Here is a 21,074-nt window from a genome sequence, read left to right on the forward strand (position 1 = left end):
TGTGTGTGGTGAGGGATGGGGGGTTGTCCTGAATGTCCTCCCAAAGTTCCTGAGTTTATTACTAAAGAAACAAATCAGTGCACACAGGGAGATCTCCATGCCACTTGGGTTTTAGGGAAGGTGTGACCAATGAAGATCCCTATCTACACCTTGAACGAAGGGGAAGGGGTATACCTTCATATTTTAGCCTTAATATAAACATGACAGGGTTACGGAGTGGGTGATATAGGTGGTAGTGCAGTGAAAGTGAGAAGGGTCTGGGTGTTACGTATAGGAGAATGGGTGGTGTAGGTGGGAGGGTGGCCTAGGTGTGTGTGTGTGTGTGTGTGTGTGTGTGTGTGTGTGTGTGTGTGTGCTCAGTGCGCGGCACAAGTACTAGTCTTGTAGGCAGGATGGGACCAGCAAATATCCCTGTGCACATATCCATCCCATTCACAAATTCATGAGACACCGGCATTCAACCCGTCCCACCCTTACCTGACGGCAGGTCAGTGCCCCACACCACCTCACCAACTCACACACTGACTTTGGGAACTGAACACTTATCCTCAAGAAAAGTTTCTTCAAAAAGACACTGGTAAAATATTAATTTATAACTGACTAGCTTATTTCAGAGAGATAATGTTGTGACAATTGTCTATTAACTATACGAGGAACAGAAACAGTGGCTGTTGTGATGCTGACATCACAATAAATTGGAGAAACCAGATGTGAATTAGTGACAATGAGAAGTAGGGGATTCATTAGTTACTCAGGTTCTCGTCTAATTTTTTATACAGGCGTATTCTTCCGTAAACAACGAGAGTTAATGCAATATAACACCATATGTTTCGCACCTCATTTTTAAGAAATGTAGCTTACCGTTACCTTAATTATATAAAATTAGTGTTTTGAGCTGAAATGAGAGAGAGAGAGAGAGAGAGAGAGAGAGAGAGAGAGAGAGAGAGAGAGAGAGAGAGAGAGAGTCGGCACGTTTGAATAGTTTATGAGTTGCCCTTTAGTTATATACAGCTGGGACTCCGACGCTGTCTTCGGTGTTTTTAGGTTTGTAATATGCCAAATGAACACTGAGTTTGTTAGATTCGATGTGCAATTAGAACTAGAGTGAAACATCTGTCAAACAAAGGACGATAATTTCCACATACCGACATATGTGTAATATATGGAATATGTAAAACTCGATGAAAAATTAGAATATAATAATAGCTTTTCACCCCGCAATGAAGAGATTGGCAATTCACTTTAATATTAATATCATGAAGAGTGAATTCCCAATGACTAATTTCAATATATTTGAAAGACTACTTCTCTTTTTCTTAATTTCAAGCAAAGGTGGCAGACGGAGGCGCCATCTATGCATCTTAATTACTCTTCTGTATTCACGGGAAACTGGGTTTGCACAAATACGGTCCTACTGCCAATTCGGTCTGCTCCTCCCAAACGCAATATACCGAAGCGGTCCACTCGAGACCCACGCCAGACAAAGGCAGTTAGCGTAAATATGAGAGTCAGCCACTCAGACATCCTACACAACGACGACATCTTTTGCATTTTATTCTTGCCATCTTGAGACGATTTTATTTAACTCTAGAAAGGCCTCTGGTAGTTCTGGGGTTGACCAAGGCTGTCCAGTCCCTGCACTTCAAACAGTACCCAAAGCCGAATTGAAATGTCTGTTGGAGAGAGAGAGAGAGAGAGAGAGAGAGAGAGAGAGAGAGAGAGAGAGAGAGACAGAGAGAGAGACAGAGACAGAGACAGACAGACAGACAGACAGACAGACAGACAGACAGAGAAAGACAGAGAGAGAGAGAGAGAGAGAGAGAGAGAGACAGAGACAGACAGAGACAGACAGACAGACAGACAGAGACGGAGACAGAGAGAGAGTCCTTGGCCTGAAGGGGTTAATTTGTCGGTCATACTGTAGATAATAAGTTGACGTAGGGGAACATTTTCACGCAGTCCCCTCTGCCCACACCATCACCACCTTTCTGGCGGTGAGAATGTTCAGGTACAGTGCATAATGCCTTCTAAAGCTTGGTAGCAGGACTCATCTGGGCAGTGGCTACCGTCATGTGTTGGTGTGTGGGTGAGGCAGTGAGCACGGGAGTAACTGTGGCAGTGTTGGTGGGGTTGTGTTGGGGTGTGGGTGTGGTGGGCGTGTAGGTATGGCTGAGTTAGTTTTGCCAGGGATGTAAGAGGGATTGTGGTAGCTGTGGCAGAGATGTATTTCAGGTTGTGGTGGTTATGGTGGGGATTTAAGTGTCGTGAGTTAGCGTTAAGGTTGTGACGGCAAAGGGTAACATGGAATGGAGTGATGTGGTGTGGGAGTGGATGTGTGGTTTTAGTGGTCTGGTAAGTGTGATGAGGTCAGGCCTGTGGCATTATTGTGGTGATCTGGATGTACGGTAGACTGGTATAATGAGGGGCGGGTGTATTGTTGAAAGTGTGGTGAAGTTACTGTATGTTGCGGTGTGGTATGGGTGTGGGTGCTGTGTAAAAGGGTAGTGACTTGATATGATGATGGAATGATGAAGAGTCTGAATAAGGTATGAAACTCAGTGAGTGGGTGGGTGGGTGATCATCTGATGTGGTAAGATTGTGGGTGTGGTGTGACAGGGAACTAATGTGGTGTGGTAAGACTGTGGGTGTAGTGTGACAGGGAACTAATGTGGTGTGGTGAGGGTGTGGGTGTAGTGTGACAGGGAACTAATGTGGTGTGGTAAGACTGTGGGTGTAGTGTGACACGGAACTAATGTGGTGTGGAGAGGGCGTGGGTGTAGTGTGAGGGGATAATAATGTGGTGTGTTGAGGGTGTGGGTGTAGTGTGAGGGGGAAATAATGTGGTGTGGTGAGGGTGTGGATGTAGCGTGAAGGGGTAATAATGTGGTGCGGTGAAGGTGTGGGTGTAGTGTGAAGGGATGGTGAACGATGATACTGTCCTATGACATAGTGCGGTGTGGTGTATATTACTGCTGTGAGAGTGTGAGCTTAGTGTGAAGGGTTGATGACGATGTCCGGTAAGATGGGTGTAGTGCCAGTCGTGTGGAATGGGTGTAGCGAAGGGTGTCGGTCATATGGAATGGGTGTAGCGAGGGTGAGATTCGTGTGGAATGGGTGTAGCGAGGGTGAGGGTCGTGTGGAAAAGGTGTAGCGAGGATTAGGGTCGTGTGGAGTGGGTGTGGCGAGGGTGAAAGTCGTGTTGAATGGGTGTAGCGAGGGTGCCGGTCGTGTAGAATGGGTGTAGCGAGGATGCCGGTCGTGTTGAATGGGTGTAGAGAGGGTTAGGGTGTTGAAGCTAATGTGGAGCTAATGAAACAAATGAATGAGGACGAAATGTAAGTCGGATTTTTTTTATATGGATCTTCCTGTGCATATATCTCTCCCTTACATTCACTTAGTATCTCATGATCATACTTGTTTTATACTACTTTTCTCTTCTGTATATCCTCCCTAATTCTTTTATTTTGCCTGTATAATGTCTCGCATTTTTCTTAACACCTCACATTATTTTTAAGTCATTAGTATACTGTTTCCCATTTCACTTGTATTCACTTCTATCTTCTCTGATTTTCTTTTCTACATCCATTCATTTTTGTTGTCTTCCCACTTCTGTTTCTTTATACGTACATACAAAAGAGGTAATACTATGTTGCAACCTGCATGCATAATAAGAGACTAAAATTTAAACGTATCTAAGAGAAAGGTGAACCAGGAATAAGGCATTCTGAAACAAATGCCGTAAAAGAGGCACCATAGGTTTTTTGCTGTGATTCATGACCAATACACCTCTGTGCATGAAAAGTTTGTGTGTGTGGCGGGGGGAAGAGATCAGTGGAAAAAGTTGACTCAGAGGTCTGTTAAGAAATACATGCACAGAGTCCTGTGTACACAAACACTATTTTGTGTGTGTGTGTGTGTGTGTGTGTGTGTGTGTGTGTGTGTGTGTGTGTGTGTGTGTGTGTGTGTGTGTGTGTGTGTGTGTGTGTGTGTGTGTGTGTGTGTGTGTGTGTGTGTGTGTGTGTGTGTGTGTGTGTGTGATAGATTAGACTGTGACAGAGATCTAAAAGTCATGATTATCAAAGAATTTATACCTAGCTTGTGCAAGGGTGTATATAAAAATGAAAATAGTAATAGCACAATAAGTATTAGTTATAGGCATTAATATAATCATTGCACAATATGTAACACTAACATAATAAGTAACAGGCAGGTGGATCAGGAACACACAAACATTTCCTGGGCCAGACTACCAAGAATGTCAAAACACATGATGTATGTCAAACACATGATGTATGTCAAACACATGATGCAAGCCAGTTAGCCACGTGACGGAAGCTTGCTAGAACTACTGTTCACACACACACACACACACACACACACACACACACACACACACACACACACACACACACACACACACACACACACACACACACACACACACACATGTCAACAAGCCAGAAATCAAGTGTAGAAATCAGTAGGAGAAGGAGGTTGGGGGAAAGTAAGAGAAGGAGATTGGGGAGTGTAGGGGACAGAGTACGAGGTTGGCAGCCAGAGATTACAGTAGCTGTCATTCTGACAATCAGTGAGACACGTCACTCTGTCCATACCACAATCACAGGGGTAGGCAGTGAACAATATAACTGTGTCACAATAAAACCCCTTAACCCCTGAGCATCTCTACCTCACCTTCACTTATCATACAAGATAGACAGGGAGGGGGGTGAGACAGAGAAAGACCTACCTCATGACTAGAGAGATACAACCCACAAATACACTATCTCCACGCTATCCAACACCTCACGACTCTTTACTTTGGCATCAGCCCATCTTGGTGACATAGGTGCTTCGCTAATCTACAACTAACGCCCCAACCTTCTGTGCTACGATTATTAGCTTCATTTGGCCACAGTAGTAATCTACGTAATTCTATGATATCCGACACTGGTGCAAAGATTCTCTACAGTTATCCACATGATTGTCACTGGTGACACCTGTCTACCTAGATACCTACCTGTCTACCTAGATACCTACCTATCGACCTATTGACATACATGTTGAGCTGACTGTTCCTTGCTCCCTCTTTCAGTGCTCACCGTTTATTCCTCCCGCCTTCAATGTTCGCCATTTTTCTTCCCTCTTTCAGTTCCAACCATTCCCTTCTCCCTCTAGTCTTGTCCATTCTGTCTGCTCCCCTTCAGGCCTTACTGATTTCTTTCTCCCTCTTCTAGTGCTAATCGTTTCTTCCTCCAGTCCTGCGTACATGCAGTTTCGAAAAATGTTCCATTATCATCAACATCAGTCTTGAGAGACATTATCATTCTTCGTTCAAGTCACTTTCCCACCACAGTCTTTTTGATTTCCTACCTATTCCCTCCTTCCATACTGACTGTATTTTTTTATTCCTTCACGATACCTTATAAGAGACAGGAAATACGAGTCCATAATAAGAAATCGTGGCTCACTAAGTTACCTGAATATTTTATAACAATGATATGTGTCACGAGTTGGCGCAATCCTGTATTTAAATAAACTCGTGACATTGAACTTTGTGGGAAACCGCAAATTCTAGTGGAATCCCAGTATGTATCACTCAGTCAACCGCCATGTATTCACCCAATCGGGAGTGTTTTCATAACATTTTTCCACTGTTTCATAAGTGATCGTCTTTGTGCGCGACATTAGCATCTCTGCTGAATGATTTATTATAGGTGTGATTTGCTCACAATTTTTTCGTTAGCCGTTAGCAAGTACGGCCCGCTCTTGCCTCTCTCTTACAATTTGAATGCAGTCAGGATTTGAGTGTCATGTAAGCAGGTTCGATTGGGCCCAGTGTGGAACAGTGCCGCCGTTGTCCAGCGAGTTCCTGAATTCCCACCTAGTGTGAGCTGGCGAGAGGTTTAGCGTGTGTGGCAGCGTCCTTCCTCAGCAACGACGCCCAGTTCATCCCGCCTAGCCCCTTTTCTGACCAGTATTTTTTTTTCGTTTTTCCTAGGCTTAAGAGTTAGCTTTTGAGTGAGCAAGTGAGTGTGTTCTCCTTATTTTGAATTCATTTTCAAACATGTAACGTAAATTTATCTCATTGTAATCAATAAATTTACAGTTCTTTTCTCTTGAGCTTAATGTAATGTAAACTCATGTTTTACTTCTCCACATTAAGCTTATTTTAGTTACAGCTTCTAGTTTGCATAAACGCTTTGCATTATTAACAACTGGTACTTAGGTCAGTCCTTTTTATTAACTTAAATCCGTTGTGCAACCAGGAGTTAATGCACCGGCAAGAACCTGTTTATCATTAATAGCATTAGATATTGATTGTCAGGGGTGGAGTCACTTTCTCGTGAGGCTAGCAGTACTAACAAACAGCATTTGTGAGTAATTAGTCTCTGCTGTGTACTGTTGAGAAAGTTTATAAATTCTCGTCCTCAGAGAATCGGCGAAGTAAGCCACCATAAAGTGATCTTTGCTTGATTTTCACAAGTCAGTTCTTTGTCCTATTCTCAAGTATTATTGAATATTATTCTTTAATATTGCATACTCCCAAAAACCCTGTGACATCTGGCAACCTCATCGGGATAACTCCTAGCTCTAAAGTTATTCACGAGATAATACTCACTCACTCATACTTAGGTATTTATCATTAAAGTCTATAGGCACTATTTTACTGGTGATTATTGATTCAGTTCTATTAATTTACGTAATAGTTTTCACAGTCAGTTGTTTGTTTAATTTTCTTTCTTTACCAGTTTAATTAGATAAAATTAGTCACCACTAACCTGTGCCTATATTCTTTATTCTTGATTATTGGCATCTTTCTCTGCAAAATTGCAGTCAGTACTGAGTCTCTAGTTCACTTAGATTGAGTTAGCATCATGGCTGCCAACGTCTATGTACAGGAAGCTAGAGATATGGGGCTTAGTGACCCCGAAAAAATTCAAAACTACATCCTCTCATGGTTTAATTACGAGCAACAACGTGAGCAAGATGCTCATGAAGAACGCAAAAGAGAACGTGAACACGAGCAAAAACAATGCAAGGAACATGAGAGAGAACGTCAACACGAGCAAAAACAACGCGAACTCGAGTTAGAACAAGAGCGAGAACAACGTGAATATGAGCAAGAACAAGGTGAGAGAGAACGTCAACTCGAGTTACAACAACGAGAGAGAGAACGTGAATACGGCGAGAACAACGAGAACACGAACGTGCCAAGCGAGAAGCACGCGAAAAACATGAACTTGAAGTGCTGAACCTCAAGCGAGATTCCTTGGCTTCAGACACATCTGGTGCAGCTGGCCCAAGCTCCACGAGCGCTCTCCTTGCACATGTTCTGGAGACCCCACACATCAAGCTTCCCCCATACAAGGAAGGCGAGTGAATCGAGCCATACATAGCTTGTTTTGAAGACATGGCTCAACTGTACCAGCTGGATGATGCAGCTAAGCGGCTTCAGTTTTTTAGCCTGTTTGCGGGCCCTGCCCTCGATATTCTCCACAGAATTCGTGGAGACAATCTCACGTATGAGATGATGAAGGCCACACACGTCAGTGCGTACGGTCTCACAGTTGACGACGCCAAGAGTCAGTTCATGAGGGTGCGTTTACAGGAAAAAGAGACTGCCGTTCAGTTTCTTGACCAGCTTACTGCTTACTTAGATGTGTGGTTGGAGAAAGATGAAACTCCTTCCACGCATGAGGGGATATTTGACCTTATGCTGTGCACGCAGCTAGAAAAGTCGTGGCCTACTGAACTTATGGCTCAGCTTAATATCTGCCAGGTAAGAGATGCCAGCCAAATGGTAAAGAAGGCTGATGCATTCTTCACTGCATACTGGTATCAAACTCGTAAGCAGCACACCTGGAACAGGAAAGCTGATAAATCTGGGAAACCATCTCAGACTGAATCCCAGCAACAAGGCCATTCTCAGAATAATGGCCAAGGTCCAAAACCACAGAGGAAGGACCAGGGGCAAAACACTCAGAAGCCTAAGTGGAAGAGGTACAACAGGTACCCTAACCAGCAGCAGTATCAGCCATGCAACCGACCGTCAGGACTGTCCTTTTCAGCACCAGCCCCTCAGAGGCAGGAGGCTAACGCAGCCTTCATTTCTCAACAGCAGCACGGTGGTGTCGTCCCTAGCAGTACAGGTACTTCCCCACAGTTCTCTAGTCCCCCAGCGACAGTGAACACTCTGCCACAGGAGGTCAATGTTCCGTCTCTCCAGACAGTGAGTACAACCCCTCAAGTATCTAGTTCTCAGGGCACCATGTTTGCCACATCATTTATTCTGCAGCCTAATCAGTGGCTGACTGCTTCCTCCACAGGCCCTCCCACAGGTGACTGTACCTTCCTTGTTCAGCCAGGGTTTCTGGGAGACATTCCTGTGAAAGTCCTGAGAGACAACGGTTCCTCAGGTTGCTCTGTCAGGCAGAGTCTAGTTCAGCCTGAGGAGTACACAGGTCAACAGATCCAAGCTAACCTTATTGATGGATCAGTGAGATTGTTCCCTGAGGCACGTATCCAGGTGGCATCTCCATTTTACACTGGTACGACAGTCACAGTTGTCATGCCAGAACCTTTATTTGACCTAATCATAGGCAATATTCCCGGTGCCAAGCATAGTTGCACTGAAGATGACGCTATGCAGACTTCGGCTGCAGTAACACAAGCCATGGCTGAGGCTCCAAACTGTGTCACCCTGGTGACCATTGAAACGCCGCAAGATCTGATGTGTAGCCAAGTTGTTGTCCAAGAACAACACTCTGACCCAACACTTGCTGCTGTGCAGAAGAAGCAAAAGGGTAGAGTGATAAAGGATTCACGGGGAGGTCAAGCCAAGTTCCTTCGTAAACAAGGACGGCTGTACCGTGAGTCACGAACACCCCAGGGCGAGTTTTGACTGCAGTCTGTCGTTCCCGCCAAGTACCGCCAAGCAGTGTTAGAATGGGGTCATTGTTCAGCCTCAGGAGGTCACATGGGCAAAAGGAAGACCCAGGGCCGTATCCAAGCTGACTTTTTCTGGCCAGGGATGGGACAAGAAATAGATAGTTTTGTGCGTTCCTGCAATGTGTGTCCATGTACCACTAATCAGGGACATGTCCTTCCTGTGCCGTTTGAACCCACACCCATAATCTCTGAAGCAGTTGAGAGACAGGGCAGTGGTGAAGTGGGTGTAGACCTGACGTCTTGCCCGTTGCCCCCACAGGACACAGTATGTCCAGGGCCTGTACATACATATGTACCATAAGTTAAGGGGGAAGTTCGAGAACCCCGCAGAGACACTCCGAGGCTGTGTATGAATTACCTTGTGGAACGTCTGAAGCTGTGGGCCTCTCTGAGGATTCCCGGAGAATGCACATTATCCACATGAGTGTTCACACCCACGGTGGGTGTTAAAATGTGACCTGCCCGAGATTGCGTAGGGATTCTCAGCTTCCTGTCATTAATCGTAAGTGTAGTGTTAGGTTAACTAGTAAACTGCACGTTCTCAGAGATTTGTAAATTCAAGAACTGGCATGTTCCCTGGTTAATAAGCGTTAACCAGTAAACTACAAGGGTTCTGAGAGATTTGTAAATCCAAAGACTACGTTTCCTGGTTAATAATAACATAAGTACTGATTGCTAGGCAGAGAGAGAGAGAGAAATGACACTTTTGATGCTCCACCTTGATTCCTTTTGCAGATGCAGGTGGCAGGTGCAGCATTGTCGTGCAGATCAGCTGGTCGTCCCTGTCACATGCTGCCGCCTCTTCTCTTCTGCCTCGTTGTCATTATTTACTATAAATTTGTATTACATGATTTTACACGTAGATACAGTTACATCACAACTGTCACACCTACACCGTGTATTACATACATCACGCTACATAACAATTAGTTGTTAATGTAAATGTAGCGAACATTTTGCTCAGTTTGACCTGAGCACAGGATTTTTCACCGTCATCACGGAGTTTTTCCTCGAGCTCGCTTCTATTAACGTAAATACAAGGTTTTTTCACTCACTGGCTACTGTGACTTTCTCCGGTGGCAGGATAGCACACACACACCACAGTGTGAATCATGTGTGACTGAGTTAGGATTTATATGTATGTATATTGAATTTTTTTTTCTGAGAAAAAAAAATTCATTTTGATGGGGCGTAATGTCATGAGTTCGCGCGATCTTATATTTAAATAAACTCGTGACACTGAACTTTGTGGGAAACCGCGAATTCTAGTGGAATCCCAGTATGTATCACTCAGTCAACCGCCATGTATTCACCTAATCGGGAGTGTTTTCATAACATTTTTCCACTGTTTCACAAGTGATCGTCTTTGTGGGCGACATTAGCACCTCTGCTGAGTGATTTATTATGGGCGTGTTTCGCTCACAATTTTTTCGTTAGCCGTTAGCAAGTACGGCCCGTTCTCACCTCTCTTTCACAATTTGAATGCAGTCAGGATTTGAGTGTCATGTAAGCAGGTTCGATTGGGCCCAGTGTGGAACAGTGCCGCCATTGTCCAGCGAGTTCCTGAATTCCCACCTAGTGTGAGCCGGTGAGAGGTTTAGCGTGTGTGGCAGCGTCCTTCCTCAGCAACGACGCCCAGTTCATATCGCCTAGCCTCTTTTCTGACCAGTATTTTTCTTCTGTTTTTCCTAGGCTTAAGAGTTAGCTTTTGAGTGAGTGAGTGAGTGTGTTCTACTTATTTTGAATTCATTTTCAAACATGTAACGTAAATTTATCTCATTGTAATCAATAAATTTACAGTTCTTTTCTCTTGAGCTTAATGTAATGTAAACTCGTGTTTTTTTCCTCCACATTTAGCTTATTTTAGTTACAGCTCCTAGTTTGCATAAATGCTTTGCATTATTCACAACTGGTACTTAGGCCAGTCCTTTTTATTAATTTAAATCCGTTGTGCAACCAGGAGTTAATGAACTGGCAAGAACCTGTTTATCATTAATAGCATTAGATATTGATTGTCAGGGGTGGAGTCACTTTCTCGTGAGGCTAGCAGTACTAACAAACAGCATTTGTGAGTAATTAGTCTCTGCTGTGTACTGTTGAGAAAGCTTATAAATTCTCGTCCTTAGAGAATCGGCGAAGTAAGCCACCATAAAGTTATCTTTGCTTGATTTTCACAAGTCAGTTCTTTGTCCTATTCTCAAGTATTATTGAATATTATTCTTCAATACTGCATACTCTCAAAAACCCTGTGACAATATGCGAAGTTACTATGTGACGTCATTACATCCGCGTGAACAGCTCCTGGAGGTATTTATTTGGTTGTGTGTGTGTGTGTGTGTGTGTGTGTGTGTGTGTGTGTGTGTGTGTGTGTGTGTGTGTGTGTGTGTTTGAGATGAGGACTCCAGACTGCTGATGCATACTCCAGGGTTGGTCTGATGAATGATGTTATCTTTCTTAGCATGTCTTCATTTATGTATGTAAACGTTATTCTCATATTGGCAAGCAGTGTATACATGTTCCGTATCTTCTCACTGATGTGGTTAGCCGGAGATAGTCTGTTATTGACAATCACACCTAGGTCCATCTCTCTTTCTGATGTGTGTAGGGTTTTATTTCCTAACATATAATCCCAATCAGGTCTTTTTCCACTTTTACCAAACTTGATTACATGACACTTGTCCACACTGAATTCCATTTGCCATGTAAAACTACATTCATGAAGTTTATTTAATTCTTCTTGTAGCTCTTTACAAAAGTCTGTGTTAGTAATTCTCCTTTGTATTTTTGCATTATCTGCAAACATATTTAGATAGGTTTCATTTCCAGTGTTACTGTTTATATCGTTTATATACACTAAAAACATGATTGTTGCCAGCACTAAGCCCTGTGGTACTCCACTAGTCACTTCTTTTCATGATGAGTAATTTCTCCTTAGTATTGTTCTCATTTTTCTTTTCATGAGAAAATCTTGCATCCAACAATACAGTTTGCTTCGAATTCCTCCTTGGTGGTACAGTTTCCATAAAAGTCTTTGGTGTGGTACTGTCAAATGCTTTCTTGAAATCTAAATAGATACTGTCCACCCATCCTTCTCTTTCCTGTAATGTATCTGTTACTCTGTCATAGTAGCTCAACAGATTAGTAACACATGATTTTCCTTTTCTGAAACCAAACTGTCTTTGTTATCATATTGTGTTCTTCTAGATGATTTACCAAAGCTTTTCTTATAAGCTTTTCTAATACCTTACTTACAACACTGGTTAGTGATACTGGTCGGTAGTTAAGTGGATTTTGTCTATTCACTTTATTGAATAAGGGAACAATGTTTGCTTTCTTCCAGATATCAGGTAGTTTACCTTGACTCAAGAATTTCTTGAAAATTAAAAATAATGGTTTACTTAACTCCTTTGCACATTCACATAGCACCCAACATGAAATTTCATCAGGACCATTTGCTTTTCCATTGTCTAATTTACTTAGCTCCTCCTGTATTTCTTTTTCTGATGTTTGTATATCCGGTAGTGTGTGTGTGTGTGTGTGTGTGTGTGTGTGTGTGTGTGTGTGTGTGTGTGTGTGTGTGTGTGTGTGTGGGTGAATCTGTCTCCCTGTCTGTCTGTTAGGAAGTTTATGAAAAGAGAATGTATTGCAAAAATTGCACTAAATTTGGCATCATTTGGGTACATCAGAGAATAAATGATTAATTTTTGACCGACAAAGGTCAAAGATATAGGTTAAGGGCAAGGTCACCTCAAGATCTGATTCAGACGAAACTTGGTGGTGTTATTGGAAGGGAAGGAGTGAATTGATTCGAATTTGAGAATCGGTGAAAAGTATAGGTCACAAGCAAGGTCAAAAGTTTAACCTTTTAAATTCAGGTCCGATTTCATTTGAATCAAACTTGGCAGAACGGTTTTACATTAAGAGTGGATGAAATTATTTTGTCTTTTGAGCAATAGGTCAAAGATCGAAATCACTGCCTATGGTCACCTTAATCACTTGATTACATCTGAATTAAGCTTGGTGGGTGGATTTAGGGTTAAGCAGGAACGAATTAATTCAGCGTTGAAAGAATCCAATGAAAGGTCGAGGGCTCTGACCAGGGTCCAATATTCGACCTATAGGCCCTTTCACACGATCATAGGTTTCATTAGTGTGACTAGACTCACCCATACTGTGATAACTACTTGGTTCCCCTTACTGACGGTCACTTGCAGGTAGAGTGTCCCAGTCTTGGGGACCTGCATCATAGGTATCTTCATATACATAGGGAGGCAAATGTTGCTTACTGTCTCTATTCCATGTTTCGATGAACCTCTGGTAAACCGGCTGACATTCCTAATTTTCCTGAGAAGGCAGGCCTCCTCCACCTAATATAGTTAACTGTTTTTGTTGTTGCGATATATCCACCGTTCTTAATCAATCCTCCGAAGCAGAATGGCACAGTTTTCGGCAACTCGCCCCATACCGTTCCGAGAGATTCAGCCTGTATGTGTGTGTGTGTGTGTGTGTGTGTGTGTGTGTGTGTGTGTGTGTGTGTGTGTGTGTGTACCTTAACACCTCCTAAGTTACTTGATGGATTTAAATGAAACTTTCCGGGTGATTTCGCCTGCATACTTCGAAGGTCTTGCAAAATATTCTATTCTCCAACTATGATATTCAAGGTGGCCATTACTCTCACCTAATAAAGAGTTCTCAGCAATCTTGAAAGGAGGGTAGATATCAGAGGTGTGTACTGCAAACGAAAATTCAGTTCTGCAACGCAAATAGGCAAACTAAAAAAAAATTGCTTTCTGGAACCACACACCCTCCAAATTCTTTAAATTTGAAGTTCCCCAAATGCAAAAACGCAAACGCAAGCCATTTTTTTTTAAATAGAATTGTAGTTGTAGTAAACTAAAATATATAACTCAATTACTATTATTAATATATTAGACTGTTTGTACTACAAAACAAGGGTCTTCACTGTTGTATATAAATGAATTAAATTGTTTCACTTCACAGTTCACACTTGACAAGTTGACACACCAGTCCATCTCTATTCCTCGGCTTTAACCTACTTAGTCCTCATTCCTTAGTCACAGTCAGACTCCTCCAGCAACTGAGACAACTCCAACATACAGTATATCTATCTGTCTGTCTATCTATCTATATTGATACCGCATGGAGAAATGTGGTTGTCTGGTAAGAATAATGGTAAAATTGGGGTCAGTGTCCTTTCGTATGTTCTTGTATGTTATTAATCTACCCAATGATTTTTGTTGAGATTGAAATACTGGCACTGGTAATGGTATAAGTCTGACAAATTTGACATTTAGACTAAAGGTCATATTCTAGGTGGACTGGGAGGCTTCGTAGCACATCTTTGCACTTTTCATCTTGTTACTGGCTTGTATGCTAAACAAGTCTTTCTAGTATCGATGTACTTTACATCAGTAGCATACATTATAAAATCTAAGAATCTGGAAAATAATTTGATCATGAATAAGGCTTCATATTTCTCTCAATTCATTTGGGTAAAAACACCTTTGCTGGCTTTTATCCTTAGATTCTTATTTCTTACCCTCCCTCCAGAAAGCACATACAGTGTATCATTAAGATAATGAAGCGAGGACCCCTCCAATGTAAAGCAGAATACGGCTTGCTATGACGATGTTATGTTTTTTTATATCATGACGAATACGAACGATTCCCACTCTTGGCTTATACCCATTTTCATTCCTTTCCTGAGAGCTTGCTATGATGCCAGTGAATGTCAAAGACATGAATCTCTCTCTCTCTCTCTCTCTCTCTCTTTGTAGGAATCGTATGATTGTTATGCAAAATGTACGATAGTGAAAAATGCCATTGTACAGTACACGTACCGAAGGTGAATGTATCGTATATATACAGTATTTATCGTACATATGGCAGCAGTGCGGGAGTGGCGGCCCTGGTGGGCGCCGCCGGCAAACCGGCGACTCACCCAGACGCCGCTTGTCAGCCTATGCCACGTAGACGTTCGTGGGTAAATCTGCGTTTACGGAAGTGCTTCCGCAAACACAAAACCGCGAATTCGCACAATTTGTTGCAAACGCAAATCCACAAGAGAGATCACACTTACGCAAATGTGGAGTTTGATTGTGGAAGTGCTTGTGGAAGTGCCCAGGTGTTGTAAATAAGGCTTTGATATATCAGTACATGTTGTACAGTACACCGCTTCCCATGCGATCAGCGAAGTTAAGCAACGTTGGGTCTGGTTAGTACTTGGATGGGTGACCGCCTGGGAACACCAGATGCTGTTGGCATCCCTACGTGTCAAGTGGGGTTGGTGGAGGATTAGTGCCCCTCCCTGTAAAACAGTTAACTCTAAGCCCTTGGCCTCCCCGTCTGGGATACATGGCGTCTGGCAATGAATGAATGAAAATTATCGGAAGGGTCAGCACCTTTCCCCCTCCCCCTCCCCATAAGAAAAAAAAAATGATCAGCAATAGGGGAAACCGAGCACATGGATTTCAACAAACTTTCTCTGATCAATTCGTCTGGTTACTTGATAACGTCTTGCACTATGTAAAATTTTCCACCATTGTTTTTAGGGAAATCCAGCCCCCATCAAATCTTATAAAGGATACAAAACAGGGGACGGAGGGTGGATATTGCTTTCATATCTTAGTACATGTAAAATGGGCTCCCACCTGCTGACTTCTACTACTACTACTACTACTACTACTCACTGAATGTATCCTGGGATATCACCCCTTCCCAATTAGAATATTACATCACTCTTGACAGATATTCCACCGTGGCTAACTGGTCAAGAATGCCTTTTATGACGCCGTATTATTATTCTTTCAAATCGGCATGCATATCGCAGGATTGGGTATGCAGTTTCCACAATTTCTCAAAATGCACAGGAAGAAAGTGCACATCGTCCTTATTTTCTATATCACTTCAAATCAGCCAGTGTCGGTTGCGTCCAAGCACTTTGCAAAAAACAGTTCAGAAGAGTGGTGACAAATCACTCTTGAAACAATAGATCTGAAGCTGGGGAAGGCGCTTCAGTTGATAATGTCTACACGATTGCTTTCTGACACTTTTTCATTACCATCCTCCAAAACCACACCTGCCCAGTGGTTACGTTAACAGACCTTTGGACCGACCGTATGGCCTGGTTGTTGGACTCTCGGAACGCTTCTAGGTTATTAAGATTTTCCTAAAGCTTTAATAATGATCCACACGAATGATTGATGGTGAAGTAAAAGGTTAATAGTCTAGCAAAGAACTGATTATCATGCATAGATGGCTGGCTAACTAATCTTAGCATCTTGCAGTAGTAAATTATTTGACTACAGCTAACTGGTGTAATGTCCAAGGGTTAGGTCTTGAACCCATCCTTTTCAAAACTTACATCAACAATCTAGCACTCTGACATATTTAAGATTCCTAAATCTGCAGATGACACAAAAACCTAAAACCAGAAAAACTACCAAAGAAAAGTGGGAAATCATCCATAATGATATTGATACAGTCGCATTAAATGCAGTAACCAAATGTTTGATACCCATGGAAGGAAGTAAGAGATTAGGGTGATCTATGAGTTACCATCAATATTGACCTGGAAGACAAAACAGTGTATACAGGCGAGTAAGAAAGCTAACAAAAAATTAGGATTATTGCGAAATTTCTATGACAAAATATAAAATATTTTCCAAACTTTATAAAAATTTGGTTCTCTGCAATAGTGTGTACAGTACACTGTCCCGACTTTTAATATAAATAAATATAATATTGAGAAGCTGTGGCGAAGAGTTACATCATTGCGAAATTTGTACTAAGAAGAGGAACTAAAAATGATATTGCAATTAGAAGTAAAGTGATGAAATTTAAACACAAATGCTGCAAAACTAATGAAGGTTTGTTAGTTGAACACTCGAATAAGTTATCACAAACTGTCGTTAAGGGAAAAATAAGATAAGTCTGAATTTCAATTAGGTAACTGTTTTAACAATGCTGGCCTGATCTAAATGTGCGTTGTTTCTATGTGAATGTTTACAGGCAGGTTGACACTCAAGCAGATGGCTGTGAGATGTTTGATTAGTGTTGACTTCATTTGGATTGTGTGCTTTATTCATGAAAACAGGACTCATCTGTTATACCTTTTTCACCATAACTTGGCCCAGCTTTTCGTCTTTGTGCATCTAATTTTCTGCAGCTCAGCGGCTGAACGAAATACGACTATGGCTGTACATCATTTCTTTAGCATTCCTTTGGAACTAGTAATATATTAGAACGCTGTTTTACTGGGCCAAGTAAGAATAAAAAGAGTTTAAAGCACTCTCTCCTATCTGTCCTGTTCTCAAGTGCAAGAGATTACTGGCAGTCTCCATGCCTTCACCCGCGCTACACGGGTATTTGGTAGCTTTCATGACTGGACTGTCGCACTGCAATATTGCAAAACTTCTGCCTATCAGAATTCTTTTATTCCCCGAACTGCATCTCTTTGGAACTCGCTTCCCCAGAGTGGTTTCCCCCCAAACTTCAAACTATGGCTGCTCAGTTCCAACTGTTACAGATTTTTTTTTTTTTTAATGAATGGAGGATACATATAATCTGATATATGGAATATTTTTTTATTAATTTCTTTTTCTTTCCTCTGTCCTGTTATTAAAAAAAAAAAAATGCTTCCTATTTTAGGAGTTATTTATAGTATTTTTTCTTTCAAAATCATCACTTGCTTCTTTTTTTTTCTTTCCTAGTCTTCCTGCATGCTTCTTACTCCCAGTGTATTCCATTCTGGTTTCACCTGAAGCCCTATCCTACATCCACTCCAGCAACTTCTTCCTCTTTTCCTCATTTCTTCTTAATTGGCAACCTCGCGACACCACACCTCTCTCGCTTTCCTAACAAAACATTACTTATATGCCTTCCGTTATTTGTCCAGATCCATTTGCCCCGAATTCATGGACCAACTCGTCCACTACCTTCATCCGGTATTCAGCTGTCACTTTTTTGTTTCTCAGCTTCTCCACTTTCATCGTTTTACTCAGACTTTCCCCCCCCTCCTCTCTCTCTCTCTCTCTCTCTCTCTCTCTCTCTCCATTTGGCTTCCCCCAGTTTGACTTTCAGCGCAGCAGTCATACTGTATGATCATATAGACCTCCGCCTCCTCTACTTACCGCCCTCGTATCACCAACACTAACAAGCATATTTCTTTCTACAAGCACGTAAACAATCAGGCTCCATTCAGCATTTTCTCTATACATTTTGTACAGTTTATATTTGTGTGCTTCATATATAAATATAGAGATAGATCTATAAACATATATAGATAGATAAATAAACAGATAGATAAATAAACAGATAGATAAATATTGATATAAACAGATAGGTAGACAGATATATATAGATATAGACAGACAGATTAATATAGATAGAGATGGACAGGTAAAAACTGTGTAGAATTATGAATTGTACAGAAGGAATAGAAAAAATGCTCACAGGAGCCTGATTGATTACGTGCTACAATGAAACAAATTCTCTCTCTCTCTCTCTCTCTCTCTCTCTCTCTGACTGACTGATTACGTTCTACAGTGAAACAAAATACTCTCTCTCTCTCTCTCTCTCTCTCTCTCTCTCTCTCTCTCTCTCTCAGTGACGCTCGCGCGCGCGCACACACACACACACACACACACACACACACACACACACACACACACACACACATAAAGAAAAATGTTGCAGTTTACACATATCCCTGTTGCCTATATTTGTTGCCGCATGTACTTTAAATCAAGAAACAGTATTTAGATAATGAAATTTGGATAGGAAGAAATGCATGACACTGAAGATTTACTAAACACCCTCCTCTTAATAAAAATGACTGTGAAGTGACCTAAGTGTGATGAAATTAAGTCTGCCAAATCTTGGTTTATCCCGTTTAGAGCGTAGGATCTCCAGGTTAGGCTGCCGCTAGTCCGGAACGTTTAAGGGCAGGAGACCTCTTGAAGTGTCTACATGACACAATATCCTCTGGCTCCCCGTGGACTCAAAGCGGGGAGCGTTGACTGCAGCGTGTTCCGACCCAAACGCTCCACCAATAGCACTAAAATCACTGTGATACCTATAAAAAGAAAAAGAAAACCTAGGCAATATGTTCAACCTAAGGTGGGGAACGTTTTCGAGCGGGTGGAACATGTTTCAGTTGAGTAGTTTTGGATGAAATGATGTTAGAGACAGATGTTATTTACAGATACCACTCTCCACTCCAGTTGTGTTCTGATTAGTGATTTTCGTTTCCTTTGCTCTCCTCAAAAAGCAGATATACAAGTCGTGACTCGTGACTCGTGCCAAAGCTCTAATTTGCGTGTTTTACAAACCGTGACAGCAGCACTAGGCAGAAAAACAAAATCAGTCACAAACAATCTCTCACATAATAGTTATTTCTGAGAAAAGTTTCATAATTTATGTCGAAATTCATAGGCTTTTGTTATTTATGAATGCCAATCAAATGAATAAGTTCAGCATTATGACAAAAAAAAAAAAAAAGGCATTTTCTAGACAAAATTTGAACGTATTTTGACAGTCTGTTTCAAATGGTCATATCAATTTTCCATGAGGTTTTCGAAAAGGCATAATTTTACATCTGCAATTTCAGTACTGCCAGAAAATTGTATATCAGAGGCTACCCAACTTCACAGTCCCACCCACCCGCTGGTATGACTGCTTGTAAGTGTCCTCGCTCGCCTGATTCATTCGCTTGTCAAAACAAATCACTTCTCTCTCTCTCTCTCTCTCTCTCTCTTTTTACGTTTCCACCTGCATTTTCTCTGTGCTTTCCCCTCCCTGCGCACAATTTTTCCTTGCCCAGTGCCACGGCCTAGCTCTCTTTCTCCCTTCTACAAAAATTCTCCCTCCCCTCTTCCCACATCCATCTTTTCCAGTCTCTATTCTTCTCCTCTGGTCACCTCCCACGTCGCTTCTGTTCCCTTCACCGCTCCCAGACTCCACTGTTTTCCATTACACTTTTTTTTTTTTTTCCCCGTCGCCAGTCTCTCTTATACCACTCTTCTCTCCCTCTCTTTCATCTCATTCGTTCACAATCTCTTCTCCTTTCTCTTCTTTCCACCCTACTGTCTGTCTGTCTGTCTGTCTGTCTGTCTGTCTCTGTCTGTCTGTCTGTCTGTCTGTCTGTCTCTCTCTCTCTCTCTCTCTCTCTCTCTCTCTCTCTCTCTCTCTCTCTCTCTCTCTCTCTCTCTCTCTCTCTCCCCTGTCCTTTTTTTCAATCCAATTCTCATTCTGACCTCTGACTGCTTGGGTGATGACGAGCTTGGAGCTCTCCCAAGATCCCGCTAAAATGACACCTGCCCAGTGATTCTCCTGCTGTGTGTGTTCCAGGGAATGTATGAGAGACTTCAAGGTGAAAGAAGAAGGTGGGTACACGTGTTGTCTGTCTTGTGAGTTAACAAGTAGGTCTAGTATAGAAATTAGGAAGATCAGTACGGCAGCTGATTTGTTAAGAGACAGGTTGAAAAAATGGGACAATGTGGCTGGAATGGTGAGTGCCAAGGCAGTGGATGTAGGGGAAGAGGAAGCAGAAGTGTTAGGTAAGGTATATAACTTAGAAAAACGGCTAGTTAAGGTTGAGACCAGGCTAGATGATAATGATGGCTTCCAGCCAGTCAAGGGAAGGTGCAAGGCTAAGGTAAATAGCAGTGATAGGACTGTGGCTATTAGTAAAATGTTTCAGGTACTAGACGATGAAGTGCAGGATGAGCCTAGCCTTATACTCATTCTTGTCCAAAATTCGATGATTAGGCATCAGGAGAAAGTATTTTGTGTTAAAGGTTCTAAGAGGAAGCGTGTTTTCTTTTCTGAGTGTAGGATACAGGTCTTGACTGAGAGTTAATGACTTAGCTAGCAACACCTCAGAGTATTCGGTCTTTGTTGCTGTGGTAGGGACTGATAATGCAGCTTCAGGCAGGTCAGAGAAGATACATAGGAAGTACAAGGACCTTATTAGAAAATTAAGGAACGTTGTAAATAGTTATTTATCTGAGGTTTGGTACCTAGATTTTATGCTGGTTCAGTAATTCTCAGTAGAATGATAGGAGTGTAACAGGCTAGAAGATCTGTGTAGAACTGAGGATGTG

The 21,074-nt window shown here is 42.1% G+C and overlaps 1 protein-coding gene and 1 pseudogene across 1 annotated transcript in view; one reads left to right on the top strand and one right to left on the bottom strand.

Moving 5' to 3' along the window:
- LOC145414614 (kin of IRRE-like protein 1) overlaps positions 1–21,074 on the bottom strand; it is a 1,118,604-nt gene that overhangs the window by 170,141 nt on the left and 927,389 nt on the right. The gene's annotated exons all lie outside the window — the stretch shown is intronic.
- LOC145414769 (5S ribosomal RNA) lies at positions 15,116–15,233 on the top strand (annotated as a pseudogene).

This window comes from Coenobita brevimanus, chromosome 100 (genome assembly GCF_032717465.1).
Source record: "Coenobita brevimanus isolate Jiangsu-jjx chromosome 100, ASM3271746v2, whole genome shotgun sequence".
Classification (NCBI taxonomy): Eukaryota; Metazoa; Arthropoda; class Malacostraca; order Decapoda; family Coenobitidae; genus Coenobita; species Coenobita brevimanus.